Raw genomic sequence first — 24,290 nt, 5'->3', positions numbered from 1 at the left:
GTTAGCTGGAATAAATTCCATTTAATAAATTCTATAAGGATCCATTTTTAATAACTAGAAAAAACTTCACTAAGGTCCATTTTCGCTTATACAGTCATCTTGCGAACACTTTTTAAAATTAGTTCGTGATATATTGCGAAGAAAACTGTTTGGTTTTCAGTTCCGTTCTAGTTATTTATTGTCACTCTGTAGTAGGCTGCGATGTAAACAGCTTTTCATGCAGTTTCCACTGTTCCAGTTTTCCTATTCAGTGGCGTTTAACGATCCACTCTCCAGATTCACATTTTCTTAAATGAAATAAAAACTTAATTCCCGATTTTTTTTTAATTCTGGCAACAAATTTAAAAAGAAATAAAAGCTTGCATTACAATAGCGAGCAACTGCAGCTAAGAGGAAGATCTCCAAAAAGGTGCATGAGTCCTTAAAGGTTGCTGCATTTAAATTAGCTTCCCATTTAGCTTTCAATTAAAGGTTTGGAATGGAAATCGTATAAACGTTGCGCTGCTTTTTTTAATAAAACCGGTTTCAATCTAAATTGTGAATTATAAAATTATATAAAAACAACAGATTGAAAAATATCTGGAAAGTGTGGAGAAATCAAAAGAACAGAAAAAGGCTATAAAAATATTGAACAAAAGACTTAGGGTTTTATTTTCAATTGTTAATTCGACTTTTTGTATTTTTAAATGTGTTTTTTTCTTAAATAAGTGTTATGACTTTCTGTTGCAGTTTAGGTAATGAAACTCTTTTAACAATATTTTTTATCGAAAAGTTTAAAAGACTTATTTTTATTGTTTTAAAAATTTTTAACAGATATTTTAAAAGAATAAATATTAATTTATGCTAATGAACTGCAACTAATTGTAATTTTTATTTATCGACAAAGGCATCATAATGTGAAAGAATAAAGATTATTTTATTTAATGCTACATTTTGTGCAAATATGTATGAATGTAAATTAAACAAATGAAACCTGACTTTAATGCGCTTATATAGTTGGATAATGGGTAAATCATTTGAGACCACCATTTATATTTAATTTAGTAGCACACTGTTAGCATCAATATTCCCATGTTGCTTATAATAGAGAAAGTTACATGAGCCATATCTATTTTTACTAGCATCTGTTTAACAAAAAGGAACGAGGACATTTTTTGCTTTCGTCTTGTGATAGTTATATCAGTTTTCATGATGTAATGTTTATTAAGAATAATTACTTAAATGACCTCATTGACTACGTTTTTACGAAAGAGTATTATATGATACATTAGGTATTAAGTAATTATGGTAGTAGTTATAAGAAAATACTCCCAGAGTAGGATCAAAATATATTACAGGAGATTAAAAATAAAAGTTGACTATGGAATCTACTAATCCATTAAAGTAATCTTAAAATGCACATCATTAAATTTTTGTATTTTTATGAGACTAATGGAGCATTTTCTAACATTCTTGAGAGATATAATTGAGGAGTAAGTCTAAATTAATTAAAAACATTAAATTCACCTAATATTTCATAACGTTTGGTTTCTATATACTCGATTCAGACGCTTTCAATGTAAAATTTACGATTGAGATTCAATCGAAATTATAATAAGAAAGTAATATATACAAAGATTTATGTTACAATTTTGAAACATTTTCAAAATCGCATATACTTGTTTAAAATTATGCCCGACGATCTACCATACAAAATGCATACGATATATGCTAACATTCTAAATTTAATGCATTTAATTTATTAGCTCAACTTGCTACGTTTGGTTTTAAAAATAATTCGACCCCCCCCCCTTCTCCGTACAAAAATTTATCCCTCCATATGAACGCAGTAATATTGCTAGATATAATTAAGGTTTATTAATGGAATCAAACCATAATTTTTAAGCTTTTTTTTTAATATGCAATCAGAATATACGCTGTAAAAACTGTGGTGCAATATCTCGCGTAATCTGATATTTGAAAAAAAAGAACATTCCAAAATTGTGCGAAGGAACATTTTATTCCGGGTTAACACCAAAACGATTTTTTAAATATGATTAAAATTTACATCCAAACACTTAAAATTGAATAATCTTACATTAAACTCTCAAGCTCGTTCACAATACAGGAATTGTTTTTACTTCCGAATTTTGGCGACCTTTGAATTTTAAGAAACGCCAAGTAGAATATCGTGAATAGTTTCAATTTTATTTTTGTCGTATCTTGCTTAGGCAGTGGGGGTGCGATTGTTCCTGTTTTTCAGTGGCGCCATCTATGGCCCGGAATTCGACTTCTGCCACGACATTCACACAACCACAACCCGTTTATAGGACGGGTCACATTCACACACAAAGGAGAAAGGACATAGGGCACAGAGAGAAAGAGAAAGAAACTTCCATGCCTTGCCCGGGATTCGAAACCAGGACCTTTCTGAAGCAAGGACAGTTCCCTGCCCCCTACTCTGGACGGTCGGCAGTAGTTTCTTTACAATCTGTAATAGGCAAGCAAGAGTTTGTTGTCATTTTCAACGCTGATATCCATCAACAGAAACAAAAGTTCGCCCATAAATATGTGGGTATATTTTTAATAGTATTATAAGGATAATTATATATAATTTTTAAATATCCGAGAATTATGCTATCTGATTTCAAATTCTGTCCGCTTCCATTTTATTAGGACTAGTTCGAATTCGTCTTCAGATTCTGTTTGTGTGCATGGCTGATGTCTGATTTACAGACTATCTTTATTTTAGGAATTAGCATATAATATACATTGAAATTTAATGATTCCTGCTTTACATTGTATTGTAAAAAAAATACTGAATCTTATGTATATCTTATCTTACTGCAATGATAAATTTAAATTTTATTAAATAAAAACATGTTGGGGGCAACTTTTCACCAAGTAGAGTAAAAGAACATTGGTGTAGTGAAACACTAGTTTTAAGAGTTATGTAAGACATTTCAATGCACCACTTTTATGTCAAGTAGTAGCTACCATTTTTGGCTTTGAGATACACTAAAATTTTTTACAGTGGAGAAATATAACAAAAAGCTCACAAATTTATTATGAGTAAAAGTTAAATGGTTATTTGTTTGTCTATATTTCATTTTTATTATAGTTAATATATTAAATAGAATTGAAATTATATCAGTTTAAAGTTGTGAAACATAAAAGCAGGGGCAAGCAATATCACTTAAGGATCAATATGAGGAAAAATGATACCTGATCTAATTTCGCTTTTTAAATGAAATAATAGAAGAAGCACAACTATTAACATCTTTTTTTTAAGCAAAACAAGTTCATGATTTGAAATATTTCAGTTCCAGAAGATCCTTAATTACATACGCATGGCTACATGAATTTTTTCAAACTAAAATCACGTCAATTTTACAGTGTTAGAAATTTGTCCGAAAAAATGGTAAAATAACAGTTTGTTTAATTGTTATTTTAACACATTCAAACAAAACAGTCAAATAACAATTAATAAAATGGTATTCAAACTCTTAACTTTGATAAAAAACCGTTTATTAACTGCTTTAATCTAATATGGTCGAACTACCTGAAATTTTTCGCTCCAACTAGGTTCACATAATAAAGCCATTTAGTTCCTTGTAGCTTGGTACATATTATAGCCGAGAGGGCTAATATATCAACCTCATGACCAAGTCAAAGCGTTGACACCACAATACTTCATCCATTACCTTCAACGCATGGAGAGTTTCCAGTGCCATACACTCTCCAATTTGTGATCTTGGACTATTAGAATACAATACTTCACGCATAGATGGTAGCACCATAAAGCTGCCTAACATTTCCCATCTCTTACTATACGAGAAACATTCAATAAACTAATTAAACCATATTTCACGGTTTATTTTATAAAACACAGCTCAACCACAACCTAACTTCAATACTCATTACGAACGAAAAGCCAAGCTCCAGTGTGCAGTTACACTTCTTTTTTACGGTTTTGAAATCATGATAGTTATAAATCGTTCAAAAAACCTTATAGTTTTGCATTCGCGGTTTTTAACCATTCTAGTTGCAAACTATTTTAAAATCGTAAAGGTGAAAAATGCTCTCTACCGTATTCCTTACGGTTATTTGGATGGATGGACTGCTGCCTTTTATTTTACCGTAATCTCAGAATGAGAATTTTAAAAGTTTATTATAGAAAAATTTTAAAGATAAATAATAGCATATAATATATAGCAACTTACTCAAAGCACGTAAATAAAAACCTGTTATAATACCTAAATTTCCAACTTTTAAGAATGAAAACCAATTTAAACATCTAAACTATCAGAGTTTCCTTATAGTTTATCATTATGAAGTAACCATTTGAGCAAAATAAATACACAATAAATAAATACGCTCTTATCTTTATTCTTTATGTGATAAATAATACTTAATATTGCGGCTCAAATAGCACCATTAATAAACATTTAGACCCTATTCCCAGTTTAACGCCACCTATCGATAATTCTTTGTTGTATTTTGACGTTTTATTTAAGACGTTAAATATATAAAATGCGTTTCATAGTTCCTTTTCCACCAATTCAATTCTTCCTTTTATACAGCGAATAGTTCCCAACTAAAGCGTTTTCCTCCAAAAGAGTTCTACAATGATTATGATCTAAAAAAAGTTACTGTGTTTGTTTGAGAGCATTTTCAGATATATAGCATGGGGATATTTCAATGGACTATATAAATAGTTTAGTCCAAAGGAAAAGGGGAGTTTTATTTGCCTATCCTCTAGAAATATTTTTACGATGGGGTACATAAGAAGATTAAAGCTCGGCGGAAAGGCTCGAAAGGAGACGATCGATATATGTAACAGTAAAATGTTGATAATATTTCTACATCACCAATTAAAATTTATGGAAACATTTAATGAATTTTACAGACACATAAATCGAAGAGTCTTGTTGAAAGTTTTGAGGAATATCCAGTTATTATACATTTCAAGTTTATAGATTATGACGTAAGAATACCATTTAAAGTAATATGTGAGCTATATAAAAGTATATTTCTTTTAAAAAATTTACCAGGTAAATACATAACAAAAGATGTGCTATATATCGAAAAATATAGTTATAATTTATTGAAATTAATAAAGTAAATAGTACTTGTCTGACTTAACTTAATAATTTAAAGTTGAAAACAAAATTAATGCGCATTTTATGTTTTCGTATGAACTCGTATAGCAAATGGTCGTTGTATGCATTAGGAGTCATTCAGAAACGCTAATTAAAAATAGGTTTGTAATTTATTGTATATGTTATATATATTTTTAAGTATAATTTTATTATATATGTTTGTAACTAAGCGTTAATGTCTGACACAACTTCTTAACACGAGGGGAAAAAATTAAAGGAATTTCTTTGTTTTTGTTTGAATCGTCGTCATGTAGTCGTCATATTTCATGGAAATCCCTAGAATCATTAAGATTCCTTGTATTTCAGGAAAACTCGATCATAAGATACAAAATATTTCAGGTGTTTCGATTTTCTTTTGTACACTCTATATACCCGTATAAGACTGCTCCTAGACAATATAGAACATCATAATGTACCCCCATGATTATTGATAAACAAACTGGTTCGAATTCACAATTGCACATTATGACTATTGACTTATAAACACAAATAAATCATCATGGAGAAAATTCCCAATGAAAACAGAAATTATAAGAAAGACTGATTGGCTCATAAACTTAAGTACTATTACAGAAAAACAACATATATTTGATTATTGCAACAAAGTGTTTAAACTGTATTCAATGCAGTACTTTCGTCAATGTGATTAAATACAATAGGAATGGATAGATTTTGTTAACATTTATAAACTGCTGTTTGTAGAAAATGCAACACCATGAAAGAATCATCAGAATCAAATGAAATTTAATGCAGAAACGACTTGTACTGATACAAATAAATGATGAAATTTTCAAAACAAAAGAAACAAATTAAGCGTCCGAAATCAGTATTTGGTGCAGCCACCACGCGCTGCAATAAGTGCTGCTATACGACGTGGCATGGAGTCAAACAGATGTTGAATATCTGCTTGAGGAAGAGAATTCCATATCGCTTGTATGCGCAACCAAAGTTCGTCTTTGGAAACTGCAGGACGCGGATCACGAGTGAGACGCCGACCAACCATATCCCACACGTGCTCAATAGGCGACATATCCGGCGAATAAGCAGGCCAAGGAAGAAGTTGCATGCGTTGTGCTGAACAGAAGTCTCTAACAGTCCGCGCAACATGTGGGCGTGCATTATCCTGCTGAAAGATAGCTCCAGGGATGCCTTGAAGGAAAGGAACGACTTCGGGCTGTAGCACTTCACGGACGTATCTGTTGCTATTGAGATTACCTTCAATTCGTATCAAATTGGATCGTCCATGATACGAAATCGCACCCCAGACCATAACTCCGGGTGTTCGACCACTATGTCGTTCAATAATACACTCAGGAAGGCAGCGTTGACCGGCATAACGTCTAACACGAACACGGCCATCATGGGTCCACAAATTGAAGCGTGATTCATCTGAAAAGACAACTTGGTGCCAATCAGCTCGCCAGTCTCTGTGCTCAAGAGCCCACTGCCGACGCAGCCGTCGATGATCCGCCGTGAGGGGAATCCTGTATAATGGCACCCTTGCACGCAATCCACGGCGCAGCAGACGACGACGAATTGACGAAGCCGACAATTGTACACCTGTAGCAGTAGACCAATGTGCTGCCAGCTGCCTGGAGGAAGCTGTGCGATCATTCACCGCCATGCGGAGCAGGTGTCGATCATCGCGCTCTGACGTCACCTTCTGTCGTCCAGTGCCTGTTTTTCGAGTTGTTCGGTGCTCGTCGGTCCACTGCTTCCAAACTCGCATCACTGTGGAACTGTTCCGCTGCATACGAGCTGCTATTGCGCGATAGGAAAATCCTCCTTCTCGAAGGCCGATTATCCTCCCTCGTTCAAACTCCGTAAGTTGCTTGAATTTCTTATTCTTCCGTCGTGGAGGCATACTCAGGTCTCACTAAACGTTTGCCACTAACAAATAATCATAGACTATTTTCAACGTCCCGCTACAGCACTTTATTTATACGCTTTCAGCATCAATTCAGAGGGCGCTGCGCGCGCCACGCACGCGCGATGGCTCTGAAACTTTATTAATTTGCATAATATCCTATAATTGACATTTGCTGCGAATTTCATTTGATTCTGATGATTCCTTCATGGTGTTGCATTTTCTACAAACAGCAGTTTATATCCTTCTAACAGCATAAATATTAATGTGATCTGAGTAATCCCAGAGATTAAATTTACATTTTCGATCCCTGACCTGTATTTTGTTGCTTTGATAATCATATCGATATGATTATGATTACGATATGAAAGAAAGACTCTTTTATATTGGTACAACTACTTCCTCTTTCTTTTGACTTCAAACTGTTCAAACTGTCTGATTGGATGGTAAAAGCTTCGACGCTTTGGCTAATCAGAATGCATCCCTAAGCACTTGTTTACTCATTTTCTCCTTATTTTACCAAAATTCCCGGCGAAATATATCCAAAATAAACTCGGCGAAATATACACGGAGAAAATATTCTGCTAAAATTATTGTACTGTATGATAATGACATTTTAGGTAGAAAAAACATAATTCTTACTAATAAAGCCAAAATGTACAGTATTTAAACGGTTCATTTGGTAATTTTTACGTTCATGAGGAAACAGTTTTCCGCATGAACGGAAATTCAAGATTTCAATTGTTCTTATTACCACACATTTAGTAAAATATACAAAACTTAAAAGTAAACTTCGTTCAAAAAAAATGATTTTTATGCCATTGTTTAAGGTATTATGATAAAATTATAAATTTTATCACTAATTATGAAACCATATTTTATTGTTAATTTTATAAAAATTAATTACCAAGGTGTTTCGAAAAAACTACCTAGCTTTTTGGTATTCCCATAGAGCCAGAAACACTGCTCTATGGGAGCCAGTAACAAAATACATTTGCGTAAGAAATTAAGAGAATTTGCAGACTTGGTCGATTATCGCTAGAACTACTGGACCGATTTTTAATTTGATATTGATTGATAAAACTTGATATGTATACATACATTGCTACAATACAAAACAAATAACCATCCAGCAATTGTAATAGACACGCATGATCGTGAGTAACTCTCGTTGGAGTCGGAAGGTATGAAACAGTGGTTGCAGAATAAACCCAAAAAAAGTGGTTCATAGGGGGTATGGTCCCCTCTTACAGATATACAAGACCTGAAGTTTAATTTCCTACTTGGAATGAGGCAGTTTACGGGAAATGTCCCGTGGCAATTGGCCTGAATTGTCTTGTGGAAATGTCATACCTGCTGACTCTAACTAGCGTTACACACGATCATGTTTGTGTATTACAATTGTTGAATTATTATTTGTTTTGTATTGTATCAATGTATGTCTTATACATACAATTTTGCTTTTTGGACAGAAATTAGCTTAAAAATTGTCTATATCCTAGAAACTTTGAGATATTTTCTATTAATTTTGAGACATTTCTATTAAACCTCTCCGAGCAATCACAGAGCATTATTTAATTTTTTTTTTTTTACAGTCAGAAATTGGTTGCTTAGCAATCTAGTGAAATTAAGTCTTCTTCTTTTGAATTAGTCAATGGGTTACCTTAAAATATTAATTTGCGCTGGCGATTTTTTTTGGCGGTTTTCTGGACTATCGCCAAATTTATAAACCTTTATTGTGACCCAATTTAAGACCCAATTTTTTCAAAATTTTGTCTATCCCCCCTAATTCAAGTGTCTGGATTCAAAATTTGTTAAAAAAATACATGTTTATTCAGAGAAAGTGCGTTTTTGTGTCTGATTTCGTAACTTAATTAATAGTTAGTACTAATTAATTAGCATATTTGAGGTCACCCCCCGGAATCATTAAGATTGACGCTTAGTTCGTGAAAATCCGATCATTAGAACGAAAGTTATTCAGGGTGATATCTTTTTTTTTTTTTTTTTTTTTTTTTTGCTGACTGTACACACAAAATTTCGTTAAAATCGATTCAGTAGTTTTAGAGATAATCGACCAAGTCTGCAAATTCTCTTAATTCCTTACACCAGTGTAATATAAATACTATTTATATTATTTTAAAAATATTCTAAATAATTAAATGATTCTTTTCATGTAATTATGAATAATGAAATTGTTCATTAATTAATCATCTGACAAAATAATATGCCAGAGTAATTACAAACACTAATGATAAGAACTAAAAGTTAATTGTCGTTAATTAGAAATATTTTTTCATGGTCTTTTGACTTTTTTTTTTTGCTTCGACATTTGAATATTATTAGCCATAACATTTTCGTTCTATGCAACAAAATAATATAAAAAAAATAGAAATACGTAAATTCTTACTGACACCTGAGTCAACAAAGCGGTTGTCCTCAAATTCCACATTAATATTTTTATGCTTATTATTTTCCGTAGAATTTGTAAATATTGTACCTTCTTCTCTTTTTCTTCTGGGATAGATAAATTGTGTTAAGGGAATTTTGTTTAGGCGCCTCAATGTTTATTTATTTGATCGTGCATTGCATGGAAAATTCGAGGAAAACTGGTTAAAGTGAGTTATTCAATTTTTCTCTTCTGCGTGATTGTAAAAAGATAAGACTTGATAAGACTGGGAAAATATTTTTTTTCTTTCTATATTTGAAGCTTAGGGTTTGTTTAAGAATTTATATGTAATCTTTATTTACATTTTTTGTAGGTGTGTTTATTCCTTCACTATCGTGTACATCGTAGATAACTTTTCAAATATATATTTAAAATAACTTTTGAAATATTGCAACTTTTTTTTTGAATTCAAAAGGAAAGTTTTTAGAACAAAAATATATTATATTGCCATGTTAACTTTTTTCTTAACAATATCTTAATATAGCCTGCATTATATTTTGCTCAATATTTGAAGTAAAAACATTTCACGTAACTTTTTAAGTAAAATATTATTGTTTACTTTATACGCTGAAATGTTATTGATTTAAGAGAAACATAAATGTTGTATTAAAATATTTATATCGTTTATAAACAGCAAAATTTTCGTATGAAAAATATTACATTTAAATTTTATTGACTTAAATTTCATAGCAAGAAAATTTGTTCTTAAAATTTAGCTAATATTTTTGTTCAAAATTTATTTACAAATGTATGTAACAGCAATTTAATTGTTTCATTTTAAATTGGGATAAATTTTATAAAAAGTTTATATAGTTTTTAAAGTAGTGATGTAAATATTTTAAAAAAATTCAAAATGTAATAAGACAAGTGGAACATATATTTGGAATTTAAAAACACTATTTTTATGATAGACTGTAGCTAATTTTTAGAATAACTGTAAATGAATAAAAACTTTATAAAACTAACAAAAATTAACAAATAATTTTTAAATTATATAAGATGTTTGATAAAATATGCAATAGGCAAAACAAAAATGCAATTTAATTAAGATGAAGCTTCGCCACAATTTTCGATTTAAATGTTCTTTAAAGACCACAAGCTAAGTTTATCCTTTTTGCATTCAACAATTAAGATTCCTGGTACTAATTTTACTGCCGTTACAAGTAACGAAAGTACACGTAAAATATGAGCAGTTCTATTTGAAATTTGCAACTTTCGAAAAGTACTTTAAGTAAAAGGTAGCTACATTTAACTAAAATCTAAATAATAGCTTTTTATTATCACAATTTTTAACCATGATTTTTTTTCTAAGAGGAACTTAACCATGAATACTATATCTCATAACAATACCACAATACATTTCAGTATAGCTAGAAAAATATGTTGCAGCGTTATGTGAGGTACTTATGTATTTAATGGCTAATATTTTATTACTAATTCCTTTTAAACCTGTAACCGTAAAATAAAAAATTTTCGACCAATCGTTTTACCCATTTTACTATTTTCTTATAGTGCAGAACCTACATAAGAAAAAATTCTTTTAATGATATTACTGTGTGGTAACGACATAAAATAATAAAAACCAAACTATACATTATTTCAACCAATAATTTGGTAAATTTTCAGTTTATGTATATGGTTACGGTTTATGGGAATTTTTGGTTTTCAAAACTATTGATCTTATTACAATTTTTGAAAACAGATACAAATCTAATAAGTAGAATTAAACAAATAAGTGGTTTTTTTGCCATATTTTGAGGTACAATGATAGTCAAATACTACCACATTTATCAAATTTTGTTACACATTATAAAAATATATTTTATTGCTAATTTAAAATTACCAAACATTTTGGCGTTTTCATAGAGCCAGATACATGGTTAATTTTACCATATTTAAGTAGTTTTGACCATACTTTTGTTTCTCAGTGTCTTTTAAATAAAAAATGATCGAATATTTATAAAATACCTGTTTTTAAAGTTTTCAAATCTGAAATTCCGGTTTGTAATTTTTTTCTTATAATATTTTTATATGTGTTTCGTCTGATTTGTTTTGTCTGTTTAAATATGTTGTCTCTGATATGTGGTTTTATAAATCACCAAAATAATAACTTCAAATTTAAGGTTGTTTTTTTTCAAACAAATGATAACCTATCATAGTGATCTTAATATCTAATAAGATAATTTAAAAGCAATATGCTGAGATAATTTTTTCCAATCCGATTAAAATATGAAGAAAAAAAAATAAATTACCGGTGCCACTTAAGTACTTAAATTAGAAAATAACGGGCAAATAAATGATTAAAAGAACTAAGCAATAAGGGCATAAATGAAAATTTGTAGTCTTATTTTTTCTAAAGGTTAGAGAAACTTCCAGTATGTTTCACTCGTAAAAATCTACAATTAAAATTAATTGTTCCACATTTTTTAAAAGGCAGTAAAAACATAACTTGCTTTGAAAAGAATCATGGAATCCTCTTCAAGCAGTTATTCAATGCTAGGAAAAAATCTTCCTTTAAGCTTTAGAAGTAAAATATATCAAATATTATTGCTTTTTATTTTCCTTATTTAGTATTTCAAAACAATAGAAGTGCCGTTTGTTTTACTTTAGCGGACTAATTAGCATCTCTAATAAGAAAAGATACTTGAAACATAGCAAACGAGCTATGAAATTGCACCAATTAAGAAAATTGTTCTAAATGCATTTTTTATATGGCGCGTTATTAAAAAAGTTTGAATTAAAGATTTTTTAAATATTAATACGGTTTTTTTGTGTTTGTGCACTGTTCTTTTTTAAATGCGTTTTTCAAACATATTACTGAATAGTTTTTATAATTATAACTTAATTTTTTAGCTTAAAACATAATTGTACTAAATTTTAATTACTGCTAGTACTTATTTTTCTTAAAGTAGTGGTGAAAAATAATTAGATTTTTTCGAAACTCGATTTTTTTTATTTTTACATGGATTTGTGGAAGAAATCTTATAAAGAAGGTATAATAAAAAACCCAAATTAATAATTAATTCGAAGAAATTTGTGTAATATTTTTTCTCTCCAGTTATACCGTGTAAGAACAGATGCCCTTTTTGTGAAAATTATGAAGAAGTTAACTTTTTATAATGGTATGCCTTATTTTTTACTGTTCTTAAATAAAATATTTCTGCTAAAAAAAATATAATGAAATCTGAAGCTTATAGAGGTTTTATTCGTGTTGGTTTTAACTGTAAATTTTATGAAGTTAATCTTACGTATATTGAATAATTGATACTTCCATTTCTTCGAAATTTATTTTTAATTCTTATAGTTTCTTTAATTTAAACAAGAGAAATTGATGGACATAATCTATAAATAATTAATTTTGATATTTCTTCTGGTTTTCTGTTGCGGAATTTTTGATTTATTAAAAACGGCTACGGAAACTTTATTTTTTTATATATTATCAATAATTAACTGCTAATATTTCTTGTTAAATATTTGATTTTTGAAGATTTAAAGAAGCTCTGGAGACTTATTCCTTTTTTATTTAGATACATGATCCATCAAATTTTTTTTTCATTCACTATCATTAAAGTTCACAACATAAAAGAAAAATTGCTTCGATTTTTTTATAATTAAACATATTTACCCATGAAACTAAACATAGCAAACACAACTAAAATAATAGTGTTTATTGACATAAGATAATAATAATCCTTAATGCTTAAATGCAGCTGTTGAAAAATTTTTCTGAGCTTTTTGCGAAAGAACTGTTTTACGAAATATACACATTATCTACTGTTTTGTAATAACTCTTCTGAAAAAAATGGTAATGAAACCCAAAATATGCGGTATTTAAATCATTCATTTTGTAAATTTTCCATTTTTATGGTAACTGCGTACTGGTTTTCAAAACTATAGTTCCTATTACCCCACATTTAGTAAGAAATACAAAGCAAAAAAACTAATTTAACCAAATAAGTGGCTTCTATGCCACGATCAAAAAGTATCACGATAAATATACCAAACTTTTACACACTTTCCTAATATTATCACAAATTTATTCTACTGTTAATTTTACCAAAATCAAAGCGCTTCGGTAAAAATTACTGAGTTTTATTATGTTCCCAAAGATCAAGAAAAACGGTAAATCTAGAAAAGAACACCTCTATGTAGCGACTACCTCTACTTACCACAACTTTTGTGATTTCTTTTCAATAGACTTTGTTTTGAAGTAAATCTTTAGGAGAGATCATTAAAACCTCTCCCAATGATTGGCCTAACATCTGCACCAAAAGCGGAAAAGATCAAACAAAGGAGACATGAAAAAATATCAAAACAAAAAATTTAATAAAGCAAATAAGTAGATTAAAATATATTCAAAAGATTTGCATAAGCCTCTTATTTAGAGAGCTCTTTTTACGATGCAACCTCATGATGCTGTCAAAGCACATTGGAGACGATGCTATCAATGATATACTTTTAGAGTGGAAAGTCAAATTATAAAAAAAAGTTATTTTTCACAAAACAAGCATCTCAAACAAACAAGCCTCTTCTTTTCTTTGAACCTAACATTTTTTTATGATTTAATTTAAAAGAAAACTTGAACGAAAAACATCATTGTTTATTTATTTAAAATAGCTTTATCATTCATAATTAGTAAATTCGTTTTTACATATCATTATATCAGTTGGGATCATTTCCTTCGACGCTAAATTTAATTCATAGGTCCGACTTTTCATTACGTCAACAGAAGTGGCATTCCTGCACCAATAAAGTGACACTGTGCCTAAAATTAAAATCGTTAACGAAAAATCAGGTACCTTCGATAACAATTTTGAATGATGGAGGTAAACCCTACGGCCAACCTCCATTAACGATGGAATGGAGCTCCTGAGAGGTTTCACTGTATTACCATATTATGGTAGTTAAACCATACTATTTATCCCTATATATTTTATTTTATAACCGTCGTTGAACAGCTGATACAGTTTTTGGGTTTACGACTACTGATGTTCAACTCCGTAGCTTTGTAGCAATCCAGAAGACCAGGAAACTCCTGATTCAGTAGCCCCAGAGGTATGCTATGGGAACATGGAGAACTTTGTGACTCTACAGATTTAACGTGCATCAGTCACCTTTTACTACACGGGGAGTCTTCGGCCTGTGGGGATTGAACCCACGACCTCTTGGACATGGGCACTACCAACCAGGCTATTCCGGCTCTTTGTCTCAATATAGAAAGATCTGTTACTGGAAATCAACTAGCTTCAAATTTGAACATTGTAATGGAGGGAGGCAAATAGATAAGAAGAAGTCAAATAGCAATATTTTTATGATTTGCTTAAATTTTATCTACTGATATAAAATTATCTTGTCAAATGCGTTGTTATAATATTCATGTTAAATATGTTATTATTATTTTTTTTTTAAAAATTATGTTAGTGTTGATGAAAATATATTTTTTGGAGTATGAAATGTTATTTATATAAATAAATAAAAAAAATACAGCGCATGTTACATTATCACGGGCGTACTAATAAAAAAAAAACCCAATTTCGCCTGTTGATTGCCGCGTTATCTTAAAACAACATATTTCATACTCGCACGCTTACTAACTTCTTTGTACTTAACTAATTCGCTTGAAAATGTAGCTAGTGTGTTGAAAAACAACTATTGCTTAGTTGCGAGTAAATTTGCTTTTAATGCGATGATAAGATCGACCTTTTATTAACTTATCAAAAAATAACAAATATTTAGATGCCTTTTATTAAAATTTCAAGTATACCGTGAAAATAAATTACGAAAAAAAGCACCAGAGAAAAAGCCCAGAAAAAAATACCGAGAAAATACTTGGAAAATAATCCCCGAAAAAAAGCACTGGGAAAAAGCACCAAAAGTAGTTCTTTTAATACAGAAAAAAAGAAGTAGAATTATAAATTAAGTTTTGATGATTCATTTCTAAAAATTATTTACGACTAAAGATTCTTTTAGTAAAATGTCTTCGACTGTTTCATGACTTATGAATTTAATGACCGATTAATGGTCGCGACATGATCTTAAATTCAATATGTGTGTAATTCCATATTTTTTAAATAAGTGTGAACAAGAGTGTAAGTGCATAATTGATTATTCAACCTATTGTTGTTTTTAAGAAGAGCAAGTATATTAAAAACAAAACTGATTTTAAAATTAAAATTTAGTCTAAAATAAATAATCTTTATTTTTTTTTGTTTTAATTTATGTTAACGTCTATTAAGTTAGTAATTTAGAGTTAACAAGTGAACTTAATTCCAGCTAAATAAAAAAAAACTGTTTTATTTTAAATATTTTTTTTAGAATTTTTTTATTTATTATTAAGTTCGAATTTGATTTTTATTTCATAAACTATACTTTGCAGAGCTGAGAAGCAAAAATAGCATTTAGGAAATACGCATTTTATAAATACAACAAAGGAAATATAATTCAAAGGGCAATTATTATATTAAATTATTATTATTAAAACATGTTAAATCATTAGTTTCTTATAAATCATTTTGTGCTCAAGTAAGCATTAATTAAAATTATTTAAAAAAGTAAGGAAAAGATAACAGACAAATTCTATACTTAAACAAAATTTAATCCAAATTACCTAATTTATGTAAAGGTATAACCTAAGAGATGATTTTTTGATGTCTTTTTCTTCTGGTGCTTTGTCCGATGCTTATTTCGGAATGTTCTTTTTCTCGATGCTTTTTCCGGGATTTTTTTGGTGCTATTTTCCCCCTAACAACGAAAATTTGAAGTATTTGCTTTGTTCACCAATATGAGAATCATCAGTGAAAAACTGACTGCAAAAATTATAAAAAATTATGACGTTTGATTTGAGCAATTTATTCGACATTATCAGTAAAATGGCTTTATTAAAAATTATAATAATTCATTTATTTGTATTCTTAAAAAATAATATTTCTAAATTTATTAAATGCTCTGTATCTGCAATATTTATTTTAATTTTATCATAAAAATCTATTGACATAAGCTTTTTTCTTTTAACTTACTCAAATTATTGAAAGGTTTGGAATATTTTAGAGAAATTAATTCATAGTAGTTCGTTTTTTTAACCACTGTATTTTTATTTACTTTAAATTTTATTTATATCTCGTAAAATCTATTATTATTTCAAAATGTCCCCATTTAGTTTATTATAAATAATTTTCTACCTGAACTCTCACCTAATTATAATTCATTCTATGACAAATACTTATAGAAAAATAATTCCTCTTCCAAGAAAACTTTCATAACAGTTTCTCTTAGATCATTAGAGAAAAATCTCAGGATTTATTTTGACATCAACTAATGCTTCAGGGAAATTCAACATTCTTAGTGAAAAATAGTCAGAAATTAGTCTGAAGAATTAATTGCCTCAATTCAATTCTAAATTGGAAGATTGAAGATTAAATCTCAGGTTCTGAAGATTAAATTGGCGGGAGACCCATTCAAGAAAACTCTTCGCATTTTATTTTAATTATCACCTTCTATTCAGGAGAAATTCTCCCAGCTGAATGATCTAACACTGCAAGAGGGTGAGATCGACAGATCTTTTGCGATGAAGAAGGACATTTAGAGATGAGTACTGGGGAATCAATTAAGCGTAAGCAAACGAGTGTCATTGCTGTCTGAAGTGTAGTTGCGGTTCGCTTTTATTTTTCACTTTTAGACGCCAAATGTGAGGCGTCTGAGCAGAAATAAATTGATTCTGGATGAAAATTTTTACCCTGATTTTCGCTATTCGTTTTCTGATTAGCAGAAAAGGAAAACTTTTTCGTGTTCTGATTGATTTTCGAGATCGTTATGTAGAAGTTTTGTAAGAGTGCTTCTTTAAATTCTAAATTAAAGCGGTTTGTTCTATTAGTTTCCAGATGCTTGGAGATAAACTGTAATTAAATAGTCTCGCTTTCAATATTTATTTTAGGATCATTTCAAAATCAAACTTATTCTTTTCAGAAGAAAAAAAAATTATCTTTTTTGAGGATTTTTTTTTTTAAATTTTTGGTTGTCTAATCATTTTAAGATTGACTGAAAAAGAAATTTTTTTCACTGTTTTTTGAGTTCCGTTTTATTTTTGAAATCGTTATATATCAGTTTTGCATTTGTATACTTTTAAGGTTCGAATTAAAGTAGTTTTCTAATTAGTTATTAGACGTTATGTTGTGTAACATGAAAACTGTAATCAAAAAAAATTATCTCCTCTTATCCAGGAGAAATTCACCTGATTGGATAAACAAACGTAGCAGGAGGGTGAGATCGACATATCTTCTACAATGAAGAACGACATTTAGAGATGAGTACTGGGGAATCAATTAAGCGTAAGCAGACGAGCGTCATTGCTGTCTGAAGTGTAGTTGCGGTTCGCTTTTATTTTTCCCTTTTAGACTCCAAATGTGAGGCGTCTGAGCAGAAATAAATTGATTCTGTATAAAAAATTTTAACCGGAATGTCACTATTCGTTTTCTGATTAGCTGAAGATGAAAACTTTTTTAGTGTTCTTAAAAAAGAGAGTTTTGTGTTTTAGAGATTAAAAAAGAGAGTTTTATGTTAAGATTGCTTAAAATAGAGAGTCTCGATTGATTTTTGAGATCATTATGTAGCAGTTTTGTACCTGCCTTTTTTAAAAATTTAAATTAAAGTAGTTTCTTTTATTAGTTCCAGACGTTATGCTGTGCAACGAGACAAACTGTATTTAAAAAGTTATCACCTTCTATACAGGAGAAATTCTCTCAACTGAATGATCTAACACAGCAACAGGATGAGATCGAGAGATCTCACCCTCTTGCTGTGTCAACGATGCTGTGTATGAAAATTTTAAAATCTTGCAACTATTGAAACTACAATTATATTTATATCGTTTATTTTAAAGAAAGTTAAATTAATTAAAATAAGAGAGCATCTAAAAAATAATCAAAGAATGTGATAAAAAAATTTAAAAAAATATAAAGGAATATTGATATAATAACAAATTAATATTACATTGCCATTAGGAAGCATAGTTTGATTTTGGAAACAACGGAAAACTTGCAATGCAAAATTTTGTTTAAGAGAAAAAAATTATTTTAAGTAAATAATAAATTAGTAATGATAATGCGCTCACCAAATAGTAATAGTATTTTTTTAATGTAAACATATCAAAAAGGGAAACAAAATAAAATAAAAAACATTAATATTTTTTTTCTTCAAATTTGATTACTTTAAAAAATAAGTTTCACTTATTGTAAATTTCAGACCATATTATCACGCAGTTGTTAATAAGCCAATAATTCCTACAAATACTCATGCAAATTGTTAATTTATCGCTAAACATTTAGAATTCAGGTTTATTTTTCCAGCAAGAATAATATTCAGTTTTCGAAATAAATTCGTTTTTTTTTTTCGAACAAAGCAGAATTTAATATTGCTATTTCTCTTTTTTCAATAAAATTAAAATATGAAAGCAGAGAAACGAGATTAATCAACTGTAAATGCTATTGTTAAAATCTAGCTTTTTTGTTCTAAATTTTAATATGTTTGAATATTAAAGCCGAGGTATTTGAGCTGGAATAAACTAATTTTCATTCAAAACACCTTTCTCGATTTCTCATGCTTTTTTTATTTGAAGAAAAAGTATGCAATACTTTCTTTAATTATTTTTTAAAGATGATGACAGAAATGAAAAATTTATAACAGATATTCATTTTGGTATATTTTAAGCGATGCCTTGATTCTGCACAATCATTAATTATTAGTCTGTAACTTTTTCCAATTTTGCTAAATTATATATCAATTTCAACCTGAAATTATTTTTGATTATATTTGTTAGCGATTATTATACTGAAATGCATTCGATATTATATTAAAATGTGTTTTTATGAGTTTACGCACGATGCAATCTACATGATTATTTTGAGGAAATGAATAAAAAACTGAATTAGTCTCAAATTATAAATTTGTATTGTTTTGTGACACATTATCAGATTATGAAATTATATATTCGTGTTTTATTATTTATGTTATTATAAGACTATATATATATTTTCTTTAATAATATTTTATGAATACATTACCAGTAATATATTTAATCCAATCAGCATATATGAAGTATAAAATTGAATTATTTAATTTTAAAAATTAAAATAAAACAAATCTAGACAATCTTTATCCCGAGAATTAAAATAAAGTTATTGAAATAAGTTATTTTTCGAAGAGAAAGTCATTGCTAATTATATAGTTTAAGTTAAAATAAATTTTTAACTTATAACAATAATTAATAAACAATGAATTTTTCCAATTTTACTGAAAGTCAGAAACATATTTTTTTCTAATGTAATTTAAATTTTATGAAAAATACTATTTTTCCCCCAGTTTTCTTTTACTCTAATACTCCAGTCTTTCGAGTTACTCTAAGACTCTTTAGTTTCTAATTTAATTACTCTATGATAAACATAAATACTTTTATCTAGTTTTTTCTCTATATTCTTTAAATACCTCTGTCTTTAAAACTACTCTTAAACTCATTGTTCCTAATTCCATGATAAATACGAATACTCCTAGTTTTTTCTATATTATTTAAGTACTCCTTTCTTTAAAGTTACTCTAAAACTCATAGTTCATAATTTAATAATTCTGTGATAAATACGAATACATTTATCTAGTTCTTTTTACATAATTTAAATAAACCTGTCTTTGAAATTACTTCTAAACTCATTGTTTTAATTTTATTAATTCTATGAGTAAGACGAATACTTTTTACTTTGCTTTTTCTACATTATTTAAATATTCCAATCTTTAAAATTACTCCGCATAGTTTCTAATTTGATAACTCTATGATAAATAAGAATACTTTTATCTAGTTCTCTTTCTATACTATTTAAATATTCCCGTCTTTAAAGTTACTTTAAAATTCATTGTTTCGAATTCTATTAGTTCTGTGATAAATACGAATACTATTATCTATTTCTTTCTATATATTTTAAATAAACCTGTCTTTGAAATTACTTCTAGACTCATTGTTCTAATTCTATTTTTTCTATGATTAATACGAATACTTTTTACTTTGTTTTTTCCATGTTATTTAAATACTCCAATCTTTAAAGTTACTCCGCATAGTTTCTAATTTGATAACTCTATGATGAATAATAATACTTTTATCTAGTTCTCTTTCTATATTTAAATATTCCAGTCTTTAAAGTTACTTTAAAAGTCCTTGTTTCGAATTCCATTAATTCTGTGATAAATACGAATACTATTATCTAGTTCTTTCTAAATTATTTAAATACTCCTGTCTTTAAAAATAATCTAAAATGCATTGTTTCTAATTCTATTAATTCTGTGATAAAAACGACTACTTTTATCTAATTCTTTCTATATTATTTAAATACTCCTGTCCTTAAAGTTACTCTTAAACTCATTGTTTCTAATTCTATTAATTCTATGATAAATACGAAAACCTTTTGCCTTGTTTTTTCCATATTATTTATATACTCCATTTTTTAAAGTTACTCTAAAACTCATAATTTCTAATTCTAATAATTCTATGATAAGTACGAACACTTTTATCTAGTTCTTTCTCTATATTATTTAAGTACACTAGTCTTTAAAGTTACATCCGAGAATCAGTATTGGTATACTGATACTCTATACTGATACATACACTCTTCTTCATTTTATTGTGCCCAAGTGAGCAATAATAAACCAAGCACGGCTGTCTGAATATCCATTAGGATATTACGCGACTACAGTTTACGACACTGCCTATATTTATAGCACTATGAAATTATACTATATGGAATTTGTATCCGCTAGACCCAGCTATCAAAAAAGATTGCTCCTTTTCCGAAATAGCTACAGGGTCTCTATTCAACTTTCTCCTTCAGTTTAAGTGCAAGTCTTCCTTCAGATATCGTTGCAGTGTAGTAATTTAATCCTCTTCTATGTATTTGATCAAAATCGCCCTTAACTTGTCAGAGAATTTTGTCTGGGCGTTCGTCATCGATTTCACGTGTGTCTTGCTTCACATATCTGTTGCTCAACCGAAGCAATCATTTGGAATTCTTTGCCTCCCCGGCTGAATGCATTCTTTGTCTTTCTGCGTTTTATTCGATTTCATACCCTGCTTTGTTGTAGGGAAAGGATCATCGATTTGGTTTGATTGCGTGCATACATTTGGGCCATAAATCCATCCCCTTAATGGGGTGAATAACTGAGCAATGAATGTGGATTCCATGTTTTCTTTCATTCAAGAGCAGTCGCATAGTTTTGTTAGGCTTCAATTAAGTGATGTTAGATCCTCCAAAAAAGAAAAAAATATAGAAACTGGTTTAAAAAAAGCATGAAAAACGATATCTTTAAATTTATGCATATGTTTCTACAGTTGACAGTGTAATATTTTGGTAAATTCAAAGCTGATTAAACATTTGTTTGTTCAAATTTTTTCTTTTAATTCTTAAGAAAGTGTGTTTTCTATTATGTTTGTTTTACTTTATTAACTACTGATATCATAATTATTTTGATTATGATTCTTGTTGCATTTAGCATTTATTTTAACAAATACTATTGCAAGAATATTTGTTTGCGATGAATTTTGTGAGTCTTTTGGCTCTGGTAATTTCTTAGGATTTTGAAACACGTCAAAAAATTTTTAAGGTTGCTTTAACTTTTTGCGAAGAAAAATTAAGCTTAGAAGTTACTTAAGGATATCTTATTTATATTTCTTTCAGGATAATTTTTTGTAACGATATACACTGAGAAGAAAATTATGGTGAAAACTGCCCGAATATGGTTAAATTTACCTTGTATCTCACCCATGGGAGGACCAAAAGACTAGGTAATTTCTACCAAAATGCTTTGGAAATAATTTTGGTTAATTTAATCATGAAATATAGACGTTATATTCTGTGATAAATTTTAGTATGTATGGCAAAATTTCGTAATTTTATGAGTATTTCTAATAGCCGAGAATAAAAATAATTCATTCAGTTAAATTTACTTTCCTTTTTTGTATTTTTTCGCAAAATGCTTGGTTATTTATTTATTTATTTCAAATGGCAGAGGTAAATAGACATGTTAAAAAGCAAAAACACAGGAACAAAACAAAGAAAGTTAAAAGTAATTTCCTCAGGAGCGCTCTTGCTCCCCAATATGGCTCGGTAGACGACGACCCGCGGAGGGCCCTGCAGTACAGGATGTGGCTGCCATTCAAAACAGCTAGACTCTTTCACAGTAAAATACTTGGTTATAAGAATTACAATTTTGAAACACATAATTCAGATAAACTGTTGTTAAGAATTAGGTAAATTGTTTCCATCTCAACGAAAAATTTACCAAATGAATAGTTTATAAATATCATGTATTTTTTTGTTATTACCAGAATTATTTTTTTAAAAGATATATTTTTTAACCAGAATTTTTAAAAAAAATTTTTACGTCATTGCCATACTGTATAGTAATTTTACCAAAATATTTTTTGGTTATCGAGGAAAAAATTAAAGCATTAAATGATCTTAATAAGGAATTGAAAATTTTATTAATTCTTGCGAAAAGAAATTTCAGGTAAAAATTAGTCGTTTATTACAAATAAATATTTTATGTCACATATCTTCTCAAATGCAATAAAAGTTCGTTAAATAATGCTGTTTAAAAGAATATAAAAGTCAAATATCATCATGTTTTTAAATTTCAGGTATTTCAGCTCACTTTCTGTATTGCAAAAGATAATTCTTACAAAAGGGGATATATATATATATATATATATATATATATATATATATATATATATATATATATATATATATATATATATATATATATATATATATATATATATATATATATATATATATATATATATATATATATATATATATATATATATATATATATATATATATATATATATATATATATATATATATATATATATATATATATATATATATATATATAGGGAATTATTTCATATAGGGAATTTTTTCATTTGTTTTCTATCCAGTTTTTCCCTTTCTGCACAGTATCTTTTTCACGCATTCTTCTTCAAAATATTTTTTTCTCCAATAAGGTATTCTGAAAATATATAATTGAAATATTAATTGAATAAGAATGCATTTTTACAAAGGTTATTTCATTGGAAAATATTAAGATGATTTCGCGATGAAAAAATAATTATTTTCAAACTGCCTAATTTGTATAATTATACTTCAGTGTTTAGCGAAAGATCTATTTTCCGACTAAATGACCTACAATTTTTCTTAAAACGAAATTGTATTTTTATAAGCAAAGGGGAAATGTTTGAAATAACTTATTAATGCAATGTTTGGAAATTTTTCTGCATCGTCGGAAGGATGCTTTTAAGTGGTTATCTTTTCAGATTTCCAAAAAGTACCTTTGCTAATGTTTCTAAGCTTTAAAATTAAGTTCATTTCATGAATTATTCATGAATGATTTCTTGAATTATTCATGAGATTGAAGAATTGTAGCTGAGTGCAATTTTCATGGAAAATCATAGTAACAATTTTAAATAATTAAGTTGAACTAGTACCATATAATCTCGTACTCTACATATTATATTCAGTAACTATATTAAATTATATATATATATATATATATATATATATATATATATATATATATATATATATATATATATATATATATATATATATATATATATATATATATATATATGTTATGCCTTTAAAAGCTAGATAATTGAAGAGACTTAGGCGGCTTCTGATAAAAATGCATTTTATTTCGTTAGATGGAGTATTGCAAACATTATGCTTGGGATATTTACATCAGGTTTCCCACTTTTCCGGGATTGTTTGAATTTGGCCTAGATTCATCTAGCCAT

At 28.5% G+C, this 24,290-nt stretch overlaps 1 protein-coding gene across 2 annotated transcripts in view; it reads left to right on the top strand.

Moving 5' to 3' along the window:
- Positions 1-24,290, top strand: part of LOC107456079 (somatostatin receptor type 2-like) — a 148,889-nt gene that overhangs the window by 86,824 nt on the left and 37,775 nt on the right. The window contains exon 1 of one of the 2 annotated variants that reach the window (XM_087166093.1): positions 9,319-9,623. The exons of the other annotated variant lie outside the window; for it this stretch is intronic. The gene's annotated coding sequence lies outside the window, so the exon portion shown is untranslated. Of the gene's footprint in view, positions 1-9,318; positions 9,624-24,290 lie in introns of those variants that run through there. 2 annotated transcript variants of the gene reach the window in all.

This window comes from Parasteatoda tepidariorum, chromosome 6 (genome assembly GCF_982258835.1).
Source record: "Parasteatoda tepidariorum strain Cologne lab strain chromosome 6, Ptep-v5.0, whole genome shotgun sequence".
NCBI lineage: Eukaryota > Metazoa > Arthropoda > Arachnida > Araneae > Theridiidae > Parasteatoda > Parasteatoda tepidariorum.
Note: the sequence above shows the minus strand (reverse complement) of the source record. Positions and strands in the feature narration are given on the sequence as shown.